This window comes from Rutidosis leptorrhynchoides, chromosome 10 (assembly GCF_046630445.1).
Source record: "Rutidosis leptorrhynchoides isolate AG116_Rl617_1_P2 chromosome 10, CSIRO_AGI_Rlap_v1, whole genome shotgun sequence".
NCBI classification, from domain to species: domain Eukaryota; kingdom Viridiplantae; phylum Streptophyta; class Magnoliopsida; order Asterales; family Asteraceae; genus Rutidosis; species Rutidosis leptorrhynchoides.
In genome coordinates this window covers 248845396-248861441 of record NC_092342.1, presented here as the reverse complement: position 1 = coordinate 248861441, position 16046 = coordinate 248845396, and positions in this window count along the sequence as shown.

Here is a 16046-nt window from a genome sequence, read left to right as displayed (position 1 = left end):
CATAATTGGGGTTTGGACAAAAGAACGACACTTGTGGAAATTAGACTATGGGCTATTAATGGGCTTTATATTTGTTTAACTAAATGATAGTTTGTTAATTTTAATATAAAGATTTACAATTGGACGTACCTATAAATAACCGCATACACTCGATCGGACACGATGGGCGGGGTATTTATATGTACGAATAATCGTTCATTTAACCGGACACGGGAATGGATTAATAGTCACTAGAATTATTAAAACAGGGGTGAAATTATGTACAAGGACACTTGGCATAATTGATAACAAAGTATTAAAACCTTGGGTTACACGCAGTCGATATCCTGGTGTAATTATTAAACAAAGTAATAAAACCTTGTTACAGTTTAAGTCCCCAATTAGTTGGAATATTTGACTTCTGGTATAAGGATAATTTGACGAGGACACTCGCACTTTAAATTTATGACCGATGGACTGTTATGAACAAAAACCAGACTGACATATTAAATAATTCAGGACAAAGGACAATTAACCTATGGGCATAAAACTTAAAATCAACACGTCAAACATCATGGTTACGGAAGCTTAAATAAGCATAATATATTTTATTTCATATTTCCTCGTACTTTTATTTATTGTCATTTGAATTATTGTTATTTATTTTATATTGTTAGTTAAATATCGTCATTTACTTTACGCTTCGCTTAAAATATAAATCGACAAACCGGTCATTAAACGGTAAACCCCCTTTTATATATTATTATATATATATATATATATATATATATATATATATATATATATATATATATATATATATATATATATATATATATATATATATTTTGTACAAATATAGTTGTTTAAAAATATAGTGTGCAATAAGCCCGCTCCCTGTGGAACGAACCGGACTTACTAAAAACTATACTACTCTACGATTAGGTACACTGCCTATAGTGTTGTAGCAAGGTTTAGGTATATCCATTTTGTAAATAAATAATTAAAACTTATGTAGTTTGTATCACTTTTCGTATCAAAAATATATAGTATTTCACGTACACCTCGCACGACATCAAGTTTTTGGCGCCGCTGCCGGGGAAGTCGGCAAAACTCTATATTTTTAATTAATTTTTGTATAAATATATATATTTTTAGAAAAACAATATAAAACTTAAGTTAAAAAAAAAAAAAAAACCGAAAATGCAAACTCCACGACTCGCGGAGTTTGCAGGCTTAAAACGCCGCAACTCGCGGAGCTGCTCTGACGCGCTGACAGAAACCCTATTTTCGCTTTAATTACGGAGTAATATTATTTATTATTATTTTTAAACCCTAATTACTTTATTAATTTAATATAATTAGTTTTAATTTTTAATTAAATTGTATTTTAAATTTTAATTAGTTTTATTTATATATAAATTAATACTTTTATAAAATAAAAATATAAAAATAATATTTTTATAAAAATTGTACTTTTTACAACTTTAAGATTATTTTTATATTTTGTATCTTTTTATTTGTTTTAGCGTAATATTTGTATTTTATCGCTCGTACTTAGTTTTAAGTCATAGTTTTTGCCGTAGTTATTTTTATTTCTAGATTTTTAGGCTTTGTCATAAAATCCCTAAAGAGCTTTTTCTTTAGACTAAGATTTAGGTGCTTTAGAATTTTGCGACGCCGTTTTTATATTTTAGTACCTTTTTAAGTTATTACCATTTGGGATATAGTTTTTCTTTTAAGCTTTAATATTTTTAGACGCAACTTTTAATTCTTAGTTTTTAATTCCTTTTTAAGTTTCGAAGCGCTACTTTCTTATTTTTATTTTTCGACGCCTATTATTTTTCGACACTTTTATTTTTCGATATTTTTAAACGCACTTCTTTTTCTTTCTTATTTCTCGACGCTTTAGTTTTTTTTAGGACTTAGAAATTTTCTCTATTTCTTATCTAATATCTCAAACGGAAAGAAAAATTATTTAAGTGGTTAAATTAATGGACGTTGACAATTTTCTGCTTCGTAGTAATAGTTGGATTTGTTAGTGGCTGAGTTGTGAGCTTCCGATTTAAAGGGTTCTGGCTCCCTGCTGCATCTTTTGGCTATTCGAAACGTGGGCAAAAGCAGAAAAGTCTATTAATTGGACAACTTATATAAGTTTTTCTATTTTTATAACTAATAGGATAATTAGTAAATGCACCACATTGTAGCTAAAATTTGGCCATCGCAATAAAATGGAAAATTTTGAAAACAAGGCTATGGAAACTCTTTTTGATATCCAAAATCAATTAAATCAATACTCTCAAACGGGTGTTAATGACAATTCGTTCGGTCAATCTTGGATCACGAATGACGAAACAATAACTGGTTGTGAAATCTGTGGAGATTATCACTCAACATGGGAATGTTATTATTACGTTCCTATGGAAAATTACGCACCCACGGAACCTGAATGGAACGATTATGAAGAATACAATTCAAATTGGAATTATTTCCAAGAATATATCCAAACTCAACAACCAGAAGACGAGGAAAATTATGTGTCGGAAAATTCTTTAGATTATATGAAAATCAAACTCGAAGAACTCGATGCTCAAAATGAACAAATGAGAGAGTTTGTAAATAGACAAGCTGAAACTCTATCAGATTACACACCTGTTGATCTGAGGAGTATTGTGCAAGAAAATCTCATATCATTGAATTCTGATGAATTCGAGAGCTCCGAAATCACCAACTATCCCGATGATACTTTTTATTCAGTTTTACCAATTTCACAACATATCGACACATTAGCCTCTACCAACGAAATCATCGATCCATCAATGGATGAAGAAGAAGTAAGGGTGACAAATTGGTACTCATGGGAAAACGATAACGTTGAAAATTTTACCCCCGAGACCAAAATGGTGGGACCGATTAATGAAGAAGAATTTGCTTTGATCCCGAAATTCACCATTCCACAACCTTCCAACTCAATATTCTCAATAGACAAGTCATCTACCAAAGATGAACTACAAGCTGTAATAGATATTGACACCTCAAATTTCACCCAATTGGGTAATAGAGGTGAAACCTTTAATCCTGAGAATAAAAGGAAGGAAATGTTAGGAATTGTCCACCCTATAATATATATGTCGGTGTATATCGATCCATTTGACCAAGAACCAGAAAAGAGATATATCCATTTACTAAAAGCTACACTTAAAAAAGAATTAAGTAGTGACAATCGGGCGAGTCTAAACTTTAAACCCATTTATATATTTTATACCACCCGAGATGTAAATAACTGGCTCACTATTCTAATTCGTGGAACTTATTCTACCGACTTCACATGTCGTCAGCTAAGTGTGGGGAAGTCTAACCCCACTTAACGTTAAATTAGGGGTTCGGGTTAGTGCATAACTCGTTGATAAAAATGCATGATGAGTTAGGGTAAAAGACGTATTTTCAAATATTAGTAAACAGTTCAGAAAAGCAGCCATTTTTGAAGAAAAACATGTGTGATAAAACAAGAAGGAATGAACGATGAGGTGCACCATCTATCATCCTGCAATTTTATGGTATCTTTAACTACTTTCTACACAAATCACCCTCATGAATTTATAATTATAGTCTGATTTCATGCAAATGAGGGCATTGCATGATCTCAAGTGTGGGGAAGGGTTATAAATTCTCTCGGGTTTATACTTGGCTTATTTGCCAAATTTTATGAAAATTTGAAAAATTTTAAACTAAATGAATTCAAAATCATGTTTATACATATTTATGAACGATAAAACTAGGTGTTAATGTCGAAATTATCATTACCTTGGAAAGGACATAAATTGAGAAACACCCTAAAATGATTGAATTCATTTAAAATTGAATAAAGGAGAATAAAAAGGCAAGGAAAGAAACTAAGTGTGGGGAGAATGTACCAAGTTATTCAATTAAAAACTATCTATCACATGTTTCTGTAAAGTTATTGCAGGTACTTTTATTTTGGACGATTTTAATCAGTTTTACCCGATTTACTGTAATATATTTGAAAGAAAAGATGGATCTACACGATGAATCAATTCCATCATTAAAAGGAAGTAAAGTCTTCCGAAAAAGACACGCGCTTCTTGATTTAGGTCAAGAAGTTGTCGTCCAGACCAGCTGTAGGTTGACGAAAAATCTAGAAAAGTCATCTCTAAAATCAGCAGGAAATCCACGGACCTCAGCATCAAACAGGGTCGCCAGGTGGTCAGATTTATCCTAACCATGAGAAGGATTTATCTCGTATAATGGGGGGGACACCGTGCAAATTAGCTTGATAAGACTAATGAATCAGATCCCCAGAAAGGATAATCTCCTTAAAGATTAAAAATCAGCTTTTAAGACTGATATTACTCAATCCTTGAGATTGAACTTAAAGATTGAGAATTCAAACTCATGTAATTCAATGATATCTAAACTCGAGCTTGAACGAGAAAATATTTTGATCAAAATTATAAACCGATTTGCTTTCTGAAAACCCATTTTCAATGCGTTCATTACCATTGAACGTAAAATCCTGAGAATTCATTGGAATTCATTAGGTCACCTGAACCAAATCGGGTGTCAACCGTAAGAACGGTGGTTGCATAGCATGGTCGAAGACAGGAACTTGTGCCAGACCGAAAAATCATAGGATGATCTTTACTATTTCTCCTACAAAGGATAGTAATAGCATCCGACACATTTATAGACCATAATCAAATGCATGTCATTAGACATTGCCTTAACAGTTTCTTGTTCATCGCTTTCCTTTACAACCGGACGGTAGTTTGCCGAAAGGTAATATACGGGACAAGTAAACTGGACGTGTTGCTTTCCTAATACAAGGTTAGCGAGTGGGTAACACAAAATCACAAGTGTTGAGCTAAAATTTTCAAATCTGAAACCCACACAACCCACAAAAATATTTTGCAAACACCGGTGAAGGGTTATTCCGGAAAACTTGTCTAGGGTAAAAACTAGATTGAATTTTCAAAAGATCAAATGTTTTCATAAAGATCCAATTTCCTAAAGGATCTAAATTTTCATAGTCATGTGGGACTGTAAACCGCCTTTCAAATGTGCACTTTGCTTTGGAAACCGAAAGTAAATCGGCTATTTGATTGCAAGTGTCGTTGACCTAAACCCGAGGCAACTGTGGATGACACACCCACCTTTAACCATGGTTCTATCGTTACTATCATTGTTTATACCACCATATCAAAATCACTAATGTACAAAGTGTGATGAATAAAAAAGTGATTCATGTATGTTTTTATTTCAAGTTCTGTATTGCTTGAGGACAAGCAACGCTCAAGTGTGGGGATATTTGATAAGGCTAAAAAGGAACATATATTTTATAGCAATATCCCTCCTAAATAATAGGTTTTCATATGTAATTGTATTATATTTTCATTGTAATTGTTTAAATAAATAAGTGTGAAGACAAAAGGTGAAAATGAAGATTTGAAGACACAAACGTCCAAAAAGCTCAAATGTACAAAATACAATTCAAAAGGTTCAATTTATTGATGAGAAACATCTCAAAATGACAAGAGTACAAGTTACAAAACGCAAAGTACAAGATATTAAATTGTACGCAAGGACGTTCGAAAATCCGGAACCGGGACATGAGTCAACTATCAACGCCCGACGCAATGGACCAAAAATTATGAGTCAACTATGCACAAGAATAAAATATAATATATAAATAATTATATAAATTATTTATATGTTATAAATATATATATAATCATGTCGACAAGCTATGAGACAAAGGATCCTGAGCTGGATTTTCAAACTCCGCGACTCGCGGAGTTTGAAGGCCAAAAACTCCACGACTCGCGGAGCTGTCAGAAATCAAAACGCCTATAAAAGGCCATGCATTCGTTCGATAAAAATAATAAATAATAATAATAATACTCTGAAATAAATAAATAAATAAATATATATATATATATATATATATATATATATATATATATATATAATATAGTATAGGGTAGTTTTATATTAGATTAGTTCGGGTTATGTAAAGGTTATTTTACGGGTTTTTGAAGTCGAAATTCTGTCCATGTAACACTACGCGATAAATACTCAATGTAAGTTATGTTCTCCTTTTTAAATTAATGTCTCGTACTTAAGTTATTATTATGCTTATTTGAGCCAAAGTAATCATGATGTTGGACTAAATATTAAAGACGGGGTAATTGGGCTTTGTACCATAATTGGGGTTTGGACAAAAGAACGACACTTGTGGAAATTAGACTATGGGCTATTAATGGGCTTTATATTTGTTTAACTAAATGATAGTTTGTTAATTTTAATATAAAGATTTACAATTGGACGTACCTATAAATAACCACATACACTCGATCGGACACGATGGGCGGGGTATTTATATGTACGAATAATCGTTCATTTAACCGGACACGGGAATGGATTAATAGTCACTAGAATTATTAAAACAGGGGTGAAATTATGTACAAGGACACTTGGCATAATTGATAACAAAGTATTAAAACCTTGGGTTACACGCAGTCGATATCCTGGTGTAATTATTAAACAAAGTAATAAAACCTTGTTACAGTTTAAGTCCCCAATTAGTTGGAATATTTGACTTCTGGTATAAGGATAATTTGACGAGGACACTTGCACTTTAAATTTATGACCGATGGACTGTTATGGACAAAAACCAGACTGACATATTAAATAATTCAGGACAAAGGACAATTAACCCATGGGCATAAAACTTAAAATCAACACGTCAAACATCATGGTTACGGAAGCTTAAATAAGCATAATATATTTTATTTCATATTTCCTCGTACTTTTATTTATTGTCATTTGAATTATTGTTATTTATTTTATATTGTTAGTTAAATATCGTCATTTACTTTACGCTTCGCTTAAAATATAAATCGACAAACCGGTCATTAAACGGTAAACCCCCTTTTATATATTATTATATATATATATATATATATATATATATATATATATATATATATATATATATATATATATATTTGTACAAATATAGTTGTTTAAAAATATAGTGTGCAATAAGCCCGCTCCCTGTGGAACGAACCGGACTTACTAAAAACTATACTACTCTACGATTAGGTACACTGCCTATAGTGTTGTAGCAAGATTTAGGTATATCCATTTTGTAAATAAATAATTAAAACTTATGTAGTTTGTATCACTTTTCGTATCAAAAATATATAGTATTTCACGTACACCTCGCACGACATCATCAGCATTTTGATTTGTCCCAAAAAAAATGAATTAACTCCCCCTTGAAATATGATAACAATTAGTTACCTCTCCCTTTCGTAACCATTGAAATTTAAAACCAGGGAGTTAACAAAATAACAGCTCCCCCTTTGAAAAATAATATCTAAAGCATTAGAGGTCATTTACTCCCCCTAGAAAGTATATACCCCCTCTAAACACAAGATCTCAGGTATAAGAACCCATATAACTAAGGAAGTTTAATCAGTATACTCTACCATGCCAATTTCTTTGATTAAGAACTTTAGTCTAACTTCATCTAAAGGTTTAGTGAACATGTCAGCTAATTGCACTTTAGTAGGCACGAAGTATAATTCTACATCTCCCTTTTCTACATGGTCCTTAATGAAATGATAACGAATATCTATGTGTTTGGTCTTAGAATGCTGGACCGGGTTGCTAGTTATTGCAATAGCACTTTGTGAATCACAGTAAATTGGAGTCTTAGTAATCTTAAAGCCATAGTCCAATAGTTGAGTTTGCATCTACAAAACTTGTGAACAACAGTGAGCTGCAGCAATATACTCAGACTCAGATGTTGATAAAGACATACAGTTCTGCTTTTTGGATGACCAACCGACTAGTCTATTTCCCAACATCTGAATTGATCCAGATGTGCTTTTTCTATCAGCATGGCAACCGCCATGATCAGCATCTGTGTGAGCAGTGAGATTGAAATCGGATCCATGAGGATACCAGATTCCAAGGTTAGGTGTACCTTTTAGGTACTGAAAAATTCTAACCACTGCTTTAGAGTGTGATTTCTTTTGGTTTGATTGAAAACCAGCACATAACGTTACAGCAAGTGTGATGTCCGGTATGCTCGCAGTTAAGTACATTAAAGAACCAACCATGCTTCTATAAAGCGTTATATCAAAGGGTTCCCCTTTTTCATCAGCATCCAGCAATTTCCTCATTGGGGTTGTGATGGGTTTTAAAGAAGTCATTTTAAAGCATTTTAGCATATCATTGATATACTTGGTTTGACTGATAAAAATCCCATTTGGTAATTGTTTGACTTGTAACCCCAAGAAGAAATTAAGCTGGTCAAGCATGCTCATTTCGAATTTGTACCAAAAATAATGTCATCAACGTAAATTTGTACCAAAAGAATGTGACCGTGGTTTTTACGGATGAAGAGCATTGTATCAATCGTTCCATGAGAAAAGCCATTTTCCAGCAAATACTTTGTTAAGGTCTCGTACCATGCATGCGGTGCTTGCTTTAGACCGTACAATGCTTTCTGCAAGTAGTAGACATGATTCGGATGAATAGGATCGACAAAGCCTTCAGGTTGATCAACATAAACCTCTTCTTGAAGATGTCCATTATGAAAAGCGGTTTTGACATCCATTTGGAACACCGTAAACTTCATATGAGAAGCAAATGCAAGAAAAAGACGTATAGCTTCAATCCTTGCAACCGGAGCAAACGTTTCATCGTAGTCAATACCCTCTTGTTGTCTATAACCCTTAGCCACTAGTCGTGCCTTATTTCGAACCACAATCCCATCAGAATCTTTCTTATTCTTAAAGATCCACTTAACACCGATTGGTTTCTGACCCGTTGGTCTTGGAACTAATCGCCATACCTTCAAATGTTCAAATTGACCTATCTCTTCTTGCATTGCTATTACCCAGTTTGGATACAGTAAGGCTTGAGCCACTGAAGTTGGTTCAATCTTACTAAGGAATGCAGTATATAAACACATATTTCGAGTTGCCCTTCGATTTGACACTGGAGCAGTAGCATCTCCAATAATAAGATTAATTAGATGACTTTTAGTCCATCGGTTTGTATGTGGTAGAGGTCCTACATCAGTGGTATCCATTGAAACATCAACCGTTATTGACGTTGAGCCATGATCCTCTTGTTCTGAAGTAGCATCATCTAATGTGTTGGAGTGATTTTCAGGAGAAATATCTGGAATTGAATTAATGGATGTATCTTGAAGCGTATCAAGATTATCATCTGGAGGTGGGAGGGAGGATGAAGACACAACTGGTGAATCAGTTGGTGTTGTATCTTCATCATAGAGACTTGGTTGTGTCTCCAGGGTAGTAGATTGAGTTGGTGTTTCAGTTACGGCATTAACATTTGAATTCTGTTGAGGAGTATTGTAACATACTGAAACCGGGGTTAGAAGTAAGATTACTTAATTGCCCTGAGGTTTATATTTGTGTTTAAAATATGCTTTTATTTTAATAATATGTTTATTATTAACTAATTATGTAGTTAAGACCAGTTTGTGACAAGGGTCGCAGAACAGGTTCGTTTGTTTAATTTGGACTCCGTTAGGACCTCCTAACGAAGTATGAAAGATATTAGATAACTAGTAAATACCCGTGTGTTATGGGGTATGGGTTTTAACCCATTTATAAGCCTGCTTCCAGACTTTTCTTGCATTTTCCCCAAATTAGAAAATCTAGCTCGTACCTAAACTCTTACTACCTTGAAACCCTAACTTGATCCAAACTTGAAATCAGTTTGTGGAGCTTTAGGAACTGATTTATATCATCTTTGTGATCATCAAACCAGGTTTGTTTGCTTAAATTCGTGTGTTAATTCTTAAAGAAATGGGTTCGGGTGTAAAGTGGGTTTTAGGTATTTTTGAGCTTGAATCTTCATGTTTTGTGTTTGCATATGTTAATTGATGTTAGAAATAGTTGTTATATGTTTTATATGATGTTTTTCAAGTGGTTTTGAGGTTAGAACTTGCAAAAATCGAGTTTTTGAGCCAAAAACGCGAAAATCAGCTTGCAAGAGCTGTTCTTCAGCTCCCACACGAGTGAAAGGTCACTCGTACGAGTGACCACACTTTTGAAGGTCAACCACGCGTGTGAGGGCTCACTCGCACGAGTGAGGCCTCAGTCACACGTGTGAGCACAGGGTCCAATTTGTGGAAACTTGTTTTGGTCATAACTTTCAAATCGTAACTCCGTTTTTGATGAATCAAGTATCGTTGGAATCGTAATGAAAAATCCTATCCAATGGAAAACTTTTTAGAAGCTATATCAGAATATATTTGGGTCAGAAATAGAGGTATTAGCGTGTGTGTCTAGTGTGCATGCGTTAATTTGTTATTATGGGTTGAATTCTTGATATAGGCTTATGAATGATTGATTATATGATGAATATAGGATGGAAAATGTTATTACATGTTACTATTGATGATCCTTTTCACTTGAACGAGTGAGCTTTCACTCGCACGAGTGAGATTTCACTCGTACGATTGAGGTGGTCAACCGCATGGTGAACCGCACGAGTGAGTGGATACTTGAACTAGTCTATTTAAAAGTTGGATCGTACGGTTGAGATGCGACTCGTACAGACATATGTCACTCGTGTGGTCAACCGTACGGATCCACTGTTGTTTAATTAGGTATTTGGCCAAGGACCAAAGGTATGAGTGAGGTGTCAACCGCACGGTTGAGGTTTCTCAGACGTGCGGGTGAGTGTCACTCGTACGGTTGACACGTCAGATTTGTTAAGTGTTCAAGTGTTTATATATTGATGTTATTGTCTTGTTGCTGGGATGATATCAAGACATTATTACTGACTTGGTTATGTTTATTCTCAGGTGAAAAGGATAAAGAGAAAGCTCAGTAGTTAGAATCTGAGCCGTTTAAGGTAATTGGTGAATGGGTCTATCTCCGGATAGAGTATTAAGTAGCTGACACGCTACTTGTTCAGACTCTTTATTACTATGTTTATGTTCTGTACGATTACCATGCGTAGTTAGATATTGCCATGCTAGTTAGGACGATTGCATGACTATTTATCTGTGATCTTATGTGCGCACTGTTTGTTTGACACGAACCGAGGCAGAAAGGTTGGGAACCCTCCGAGGCAGCAAGGTAGGGTTGATGTGAGGTCGACAGTGGTAGCCTGGTCGGGTCATGAGTTACTGATTGTTCAGTATAGCATAGAAGGACGCATGTGTTGCGTCTGGACGGTTATGCAGTGAAATCAATAAAGCGGACTATGGGTAGACTGTAGCTTGATCAACTAAGTCGTGTACTCGTACAAGCCGCCGATCCTCATATTGTCATTTAGTATTATATGCTAGTTCAGGACGTTAGCATAATTGTGATCCCTTGCATGTTTAGTTACTTATGCTTGGTCTGTTAGATAGTATCCATTCACTTAGCTGTGTGCTAATTTCCCCACATTTCCAACCTTGCAGGTTTAGGTACTGCTGATTAGGACGGGTGTTACGGATGGGCTGAAGACATGTTTGACTATTAGCCGAACTCTGATGTTATCAGATTTTGAAATATTTTACGTAACACCGTTGTTTTGCAAAGCTGTATTGAATATTAACTAAGTTGGTTTCTTAACTATAGTTGTAAATATTAACTAAGGTTATTTAGGTAAATTCAGTCTTCCGCTGTGATTAAAAAAAAATCAGGGTGTTACAAGTTGGTATCAGAGCATAGGTTTGACAGCAAGTACATGCGTGTATCTTGCTCTCAAACCTTGAGTGTAGTCAAACATGTCCGTGGGTGGGGTTAAGTGAATGCAGGATAGTATGTGCGTTAGTTATGATTGAACTAACCTATTATCTACTAAGTTTTGTGTGAAGTGATGTGATAAGACAGGTATGAAGATCGGTCAAATCCTGCAGATTCCCCGTTGACCCTCAGCATTTTCAGAGATCCGTTGATGACATCAAGATTGATTTTGATTAGCCAGGAGTGTCGCATTAAAGTATCAAGTGGATAAAGATGTATATGAGTTGCAGTGATAAAGGAAGTTACGAGATACAAAAGAAAAAGATAAATGAGATGAAACAATGACAATCAAAATTGATTCTGGATACCATTGCTGCAATGATTGTAATCAATAGTGGAATGGGTCCGGGGTGCAGGTGGGATCGATGTGTTGATAGATAAGAAGATGTTTTCTTTCTTATGAAGGTGCGTTCTCATTACATTATTGTAATTAGTAGTGTAATATTGGATTGTATACATGTGGCTATGTGTGCTTGTAATCTGTTGTAATTAGTGGGGATCATGGTAATGTAATTGTTATTTCTATAACAGAAATAGTCGATGGTTTGACGGCTCCAGTTACATTAGCTATGTCTGGAGCTACCATCAACATTATTGGGATTTTGTTCCCTTTGACGTGGTTCCATGATTTTTTTTGTGATTGACATGTTCACTGAGGCTTGTCAGATGTGATTGCATTAGATATGCTTGTCATGATTAGTGATAACTGTTGGTTTCATATTGAGTATGGAACTCTATGTAATATTTTTTGTGTAAGGTTGATATGAGTTATTTTTCCTTTTGATAGACGGGACACACATAGTGGCCTGTAGAGTTCAGAATTGGGGATAGTGCATTTGTTATGGACGAATAACTTGAACATGGCGTTATATTGTTATGTTTTATGTGATTTCATGATATGTAAGTCGGAACTGAAATGTGATATGTGATAAGTGCCTTGTTGTGTAGTTATGTATGGGATCTAATTTAAGTGACACGTTGCCATGCTTTTAGTAAATTGTCCATTAGTCTAAACCTGACATATTGTTATGATGGGGCTTATATGAGGTGTTGTTTCGTTACAGTTGACAGACGGGATGTACGTAGTGACTCGTAGGGACTGATTAGGGTAGTAGTCCCCTTAATTGTTGACCAGTGATTGAGATTCTATTGAGTGACTTTATGAGGCGATTAGTCTATATGCTTAATAGACCGTGACTAAATCACTGAGTGTGACTAGTTTAGTGATATCGTAGTATGATTGGACTTATTGTGTAGGATCCGTAGGGTTATCCAAAGGATCTGTCTTCCTTTCGTAGCCTGATATGACCTTTCATGTGTAGTGACCCGAACTTTTCCATGTTTATATATATTAATTGAGATTGATATTTACATGATTAAATGTTTCCAACATGTTAAGCAATCAAACTTGTTAAGACTTGATTAATTGAAATATGTTTCATATAGACAATTGACCACCCAAGTTGACCGGTGATTCACGAACGTTAAAACTTGTAAAAACTATATGATGACATATATATGGATATATATATAGTTAACATGATACTATGATAAGTAAACATATCATTAAGTATATTAACAATGAACTACATATGTAAAAACAAGACTACTAACTTAATGATTTTTAAACGAGACATATATGTAACGATTATCGTTGTAAAGACAGTTAATGTATATATATCATATTAAGAGATATTCATACATGATAATATCATGATAATATAATAATTTAAAATCTCATTTGATATTATAAACATTGGGTTAACAACATTTAACAAGATCGTTAACCTAAAGGTTTCAAAACAACACTTACATGTAACGACTAACGATGACTTAACGACTCAGTTAAAATGTACATACATGTAGTGTTTTAATATGTATTTATACACTTTTGAAAGACTTAAATACACTTATCAAAATACTTCTACTTAACAAAAATGCTTACAATTACATCCTCGTTCAGTTTCATCAACAATTCTACTCGTATGCACCCGTATTCGTACTCGTACAATACCCAACTTGTAGATGTATGTACTATTGGTATATACACTCCAATGATCAGCTCTTAGCAGCCCATGTGAGTCACCTAACACATGTGGGAACCATCATTTGGCAACTAGCATGAAATATCTCATAAAATTACAAAAATATGAGTAATCATTCATGACTTATTTACATGAAAACAAAATTACATATCCTTTATATCTAATCCATACACCAACGACCAAAAACACCTACAAACACTTTCATTCTTCAATTTTCTTCATCTAATTGATCTCTCTCAAGTTCTATCTTCAAGTTCTAAGTGTTCTTCATAAATTCCAAAAGTTCTAGTTACATAAAATCAAGAATACTTTCAAGTTTGCTAGCTCACTTCCAATCTTGTAAGGTGATCATCCAACCTCAAGAAATCTTTGTTTCTTACAGTAGGTTATCATTCTAATACAAGGTAATAATCATATTCAAACTTTGGTTCAATTTCTATAACTATAACAATCTTATTTCAAGTGATGATCTTACTTGAACTTGTTTTCGTGTCATGATTTTGCTTCAAGAACTTCGAGCCATCCAAGGATCCATTGAAGCTAGATCCATTTTTCTCTTTTCCAGTAGGTTTATCCAAGGAACTTAAGGTAGTAATGATGTTCATAACATCATTCGATTCATACATATAAAGCTATCTTATTCGAAGGTTTAAACTTGTAATCACTAGAACATAGTTTAGTTAATTCTAAACTTGTTCGCAAACAAAAGTTAATCCTTCTAACTTGACTTTTAAAATCAACTAAACACATGTTCTATATCTATATGATATGCTAACTTAATGATTTAAAACCTGGAAACACGAAAAACACTGTAAAACCGGATTTACGCCGTCGTAGTAACACCGCGGGCTGTTTTGGGTTAGTTAATTAAAAACTATGATAAACTTTGATTTAAAAGTTGTTATTCTGAGAAAATGATTTTTATTATGAACATGAAACTATATCCAAAATTTTTGGTTAAACTCAAAGTGGAAGTATGTTTTCTAAAATGGTCATCAAGACGTCGTTCTTTCGACTGAAATGACTACCTTTACAAAAACGACTTGTAACTTATTTTTCCGACTATAAACCTATACTTTTCTGTTTATATTCATAAAATAGAGTTCAATATGAAACCATAGCAATTTGATTCACTCAAAACGGATTTAAAATGAAGAAGTTATGGGTAAAACAAGATTGGATAATTTTTCTCATTTTAGCTACGTGAAAATTGGTAACAAATCTATTCCAACCATAACTTAATCAACTTGTATTGTATATTATGTAATCTTGAGATACCATAGACACGTATACAATATTTCGACCTATCATGTCGACACATCTATATATATTTCGGAACAACCATAGACACTCTATATGTGAATGTTGGAGTTAGCTATACAGGGCTGAGGTTGATTCCAAAATATATATAGTTTGAGTTGTGATCAATACTGAGATACGTATACACTGGGTCGTGGATTGATTCAAGATAATATTTATCGATTTATTTCTGTACATCTAATTGTGGACAACTAGTTGTAGGTTACTAACGAGGACAGCTGACTTAATAAACTTAAAACATCAAAATATATTAAAAGTGTTGTAAATATATTTTGAACATACTTTGATATATATGTATATATTGTTATAGGTTCGTGAATCAACCAGTGGCCAAGTCTTACTTCCCGACGAAGTAAAAATCTGTGAAAGTGAGTTATAGTCCCACTTTTAAAATCTAATATTTTTGGGATGAGAATACATGCAAGTTTTATAAATGATTTACAAAATAGACACAAGTACGTGAAACTACATTCTATGGTTGAATTATCGAAATCGAATATGCCCCTTTTTATTAAGTCTGGTAATCTAAGAATTAGGGAACAGACACCCTAATTGACGCGAATCCTAAAGATAGATCTATCGGGCCCAACAAGCCCCATCCAAAGTACCGGATGCTTTAGTACTTCGAAATTTATATCATATCCGAAGGGTGTCCCGGAATGATGGGGATATTCTTATATATGCATCTTGTTAATGTCGGTTACCAGGTGTTCACCATATGAATGATTTTTATCTCTATGTATGGGATGTGTATTGAAATATGAAATCTTGTGGTCTATTATTATGATTTGATATATATAGGTTAAACCTATAACTCACCAACTTTTTTGTTGACGTTTTAAGCATGTTTATTCTCAGGTGATTATTAAGAGCTTCCGCTGTCGCATACTTAAAT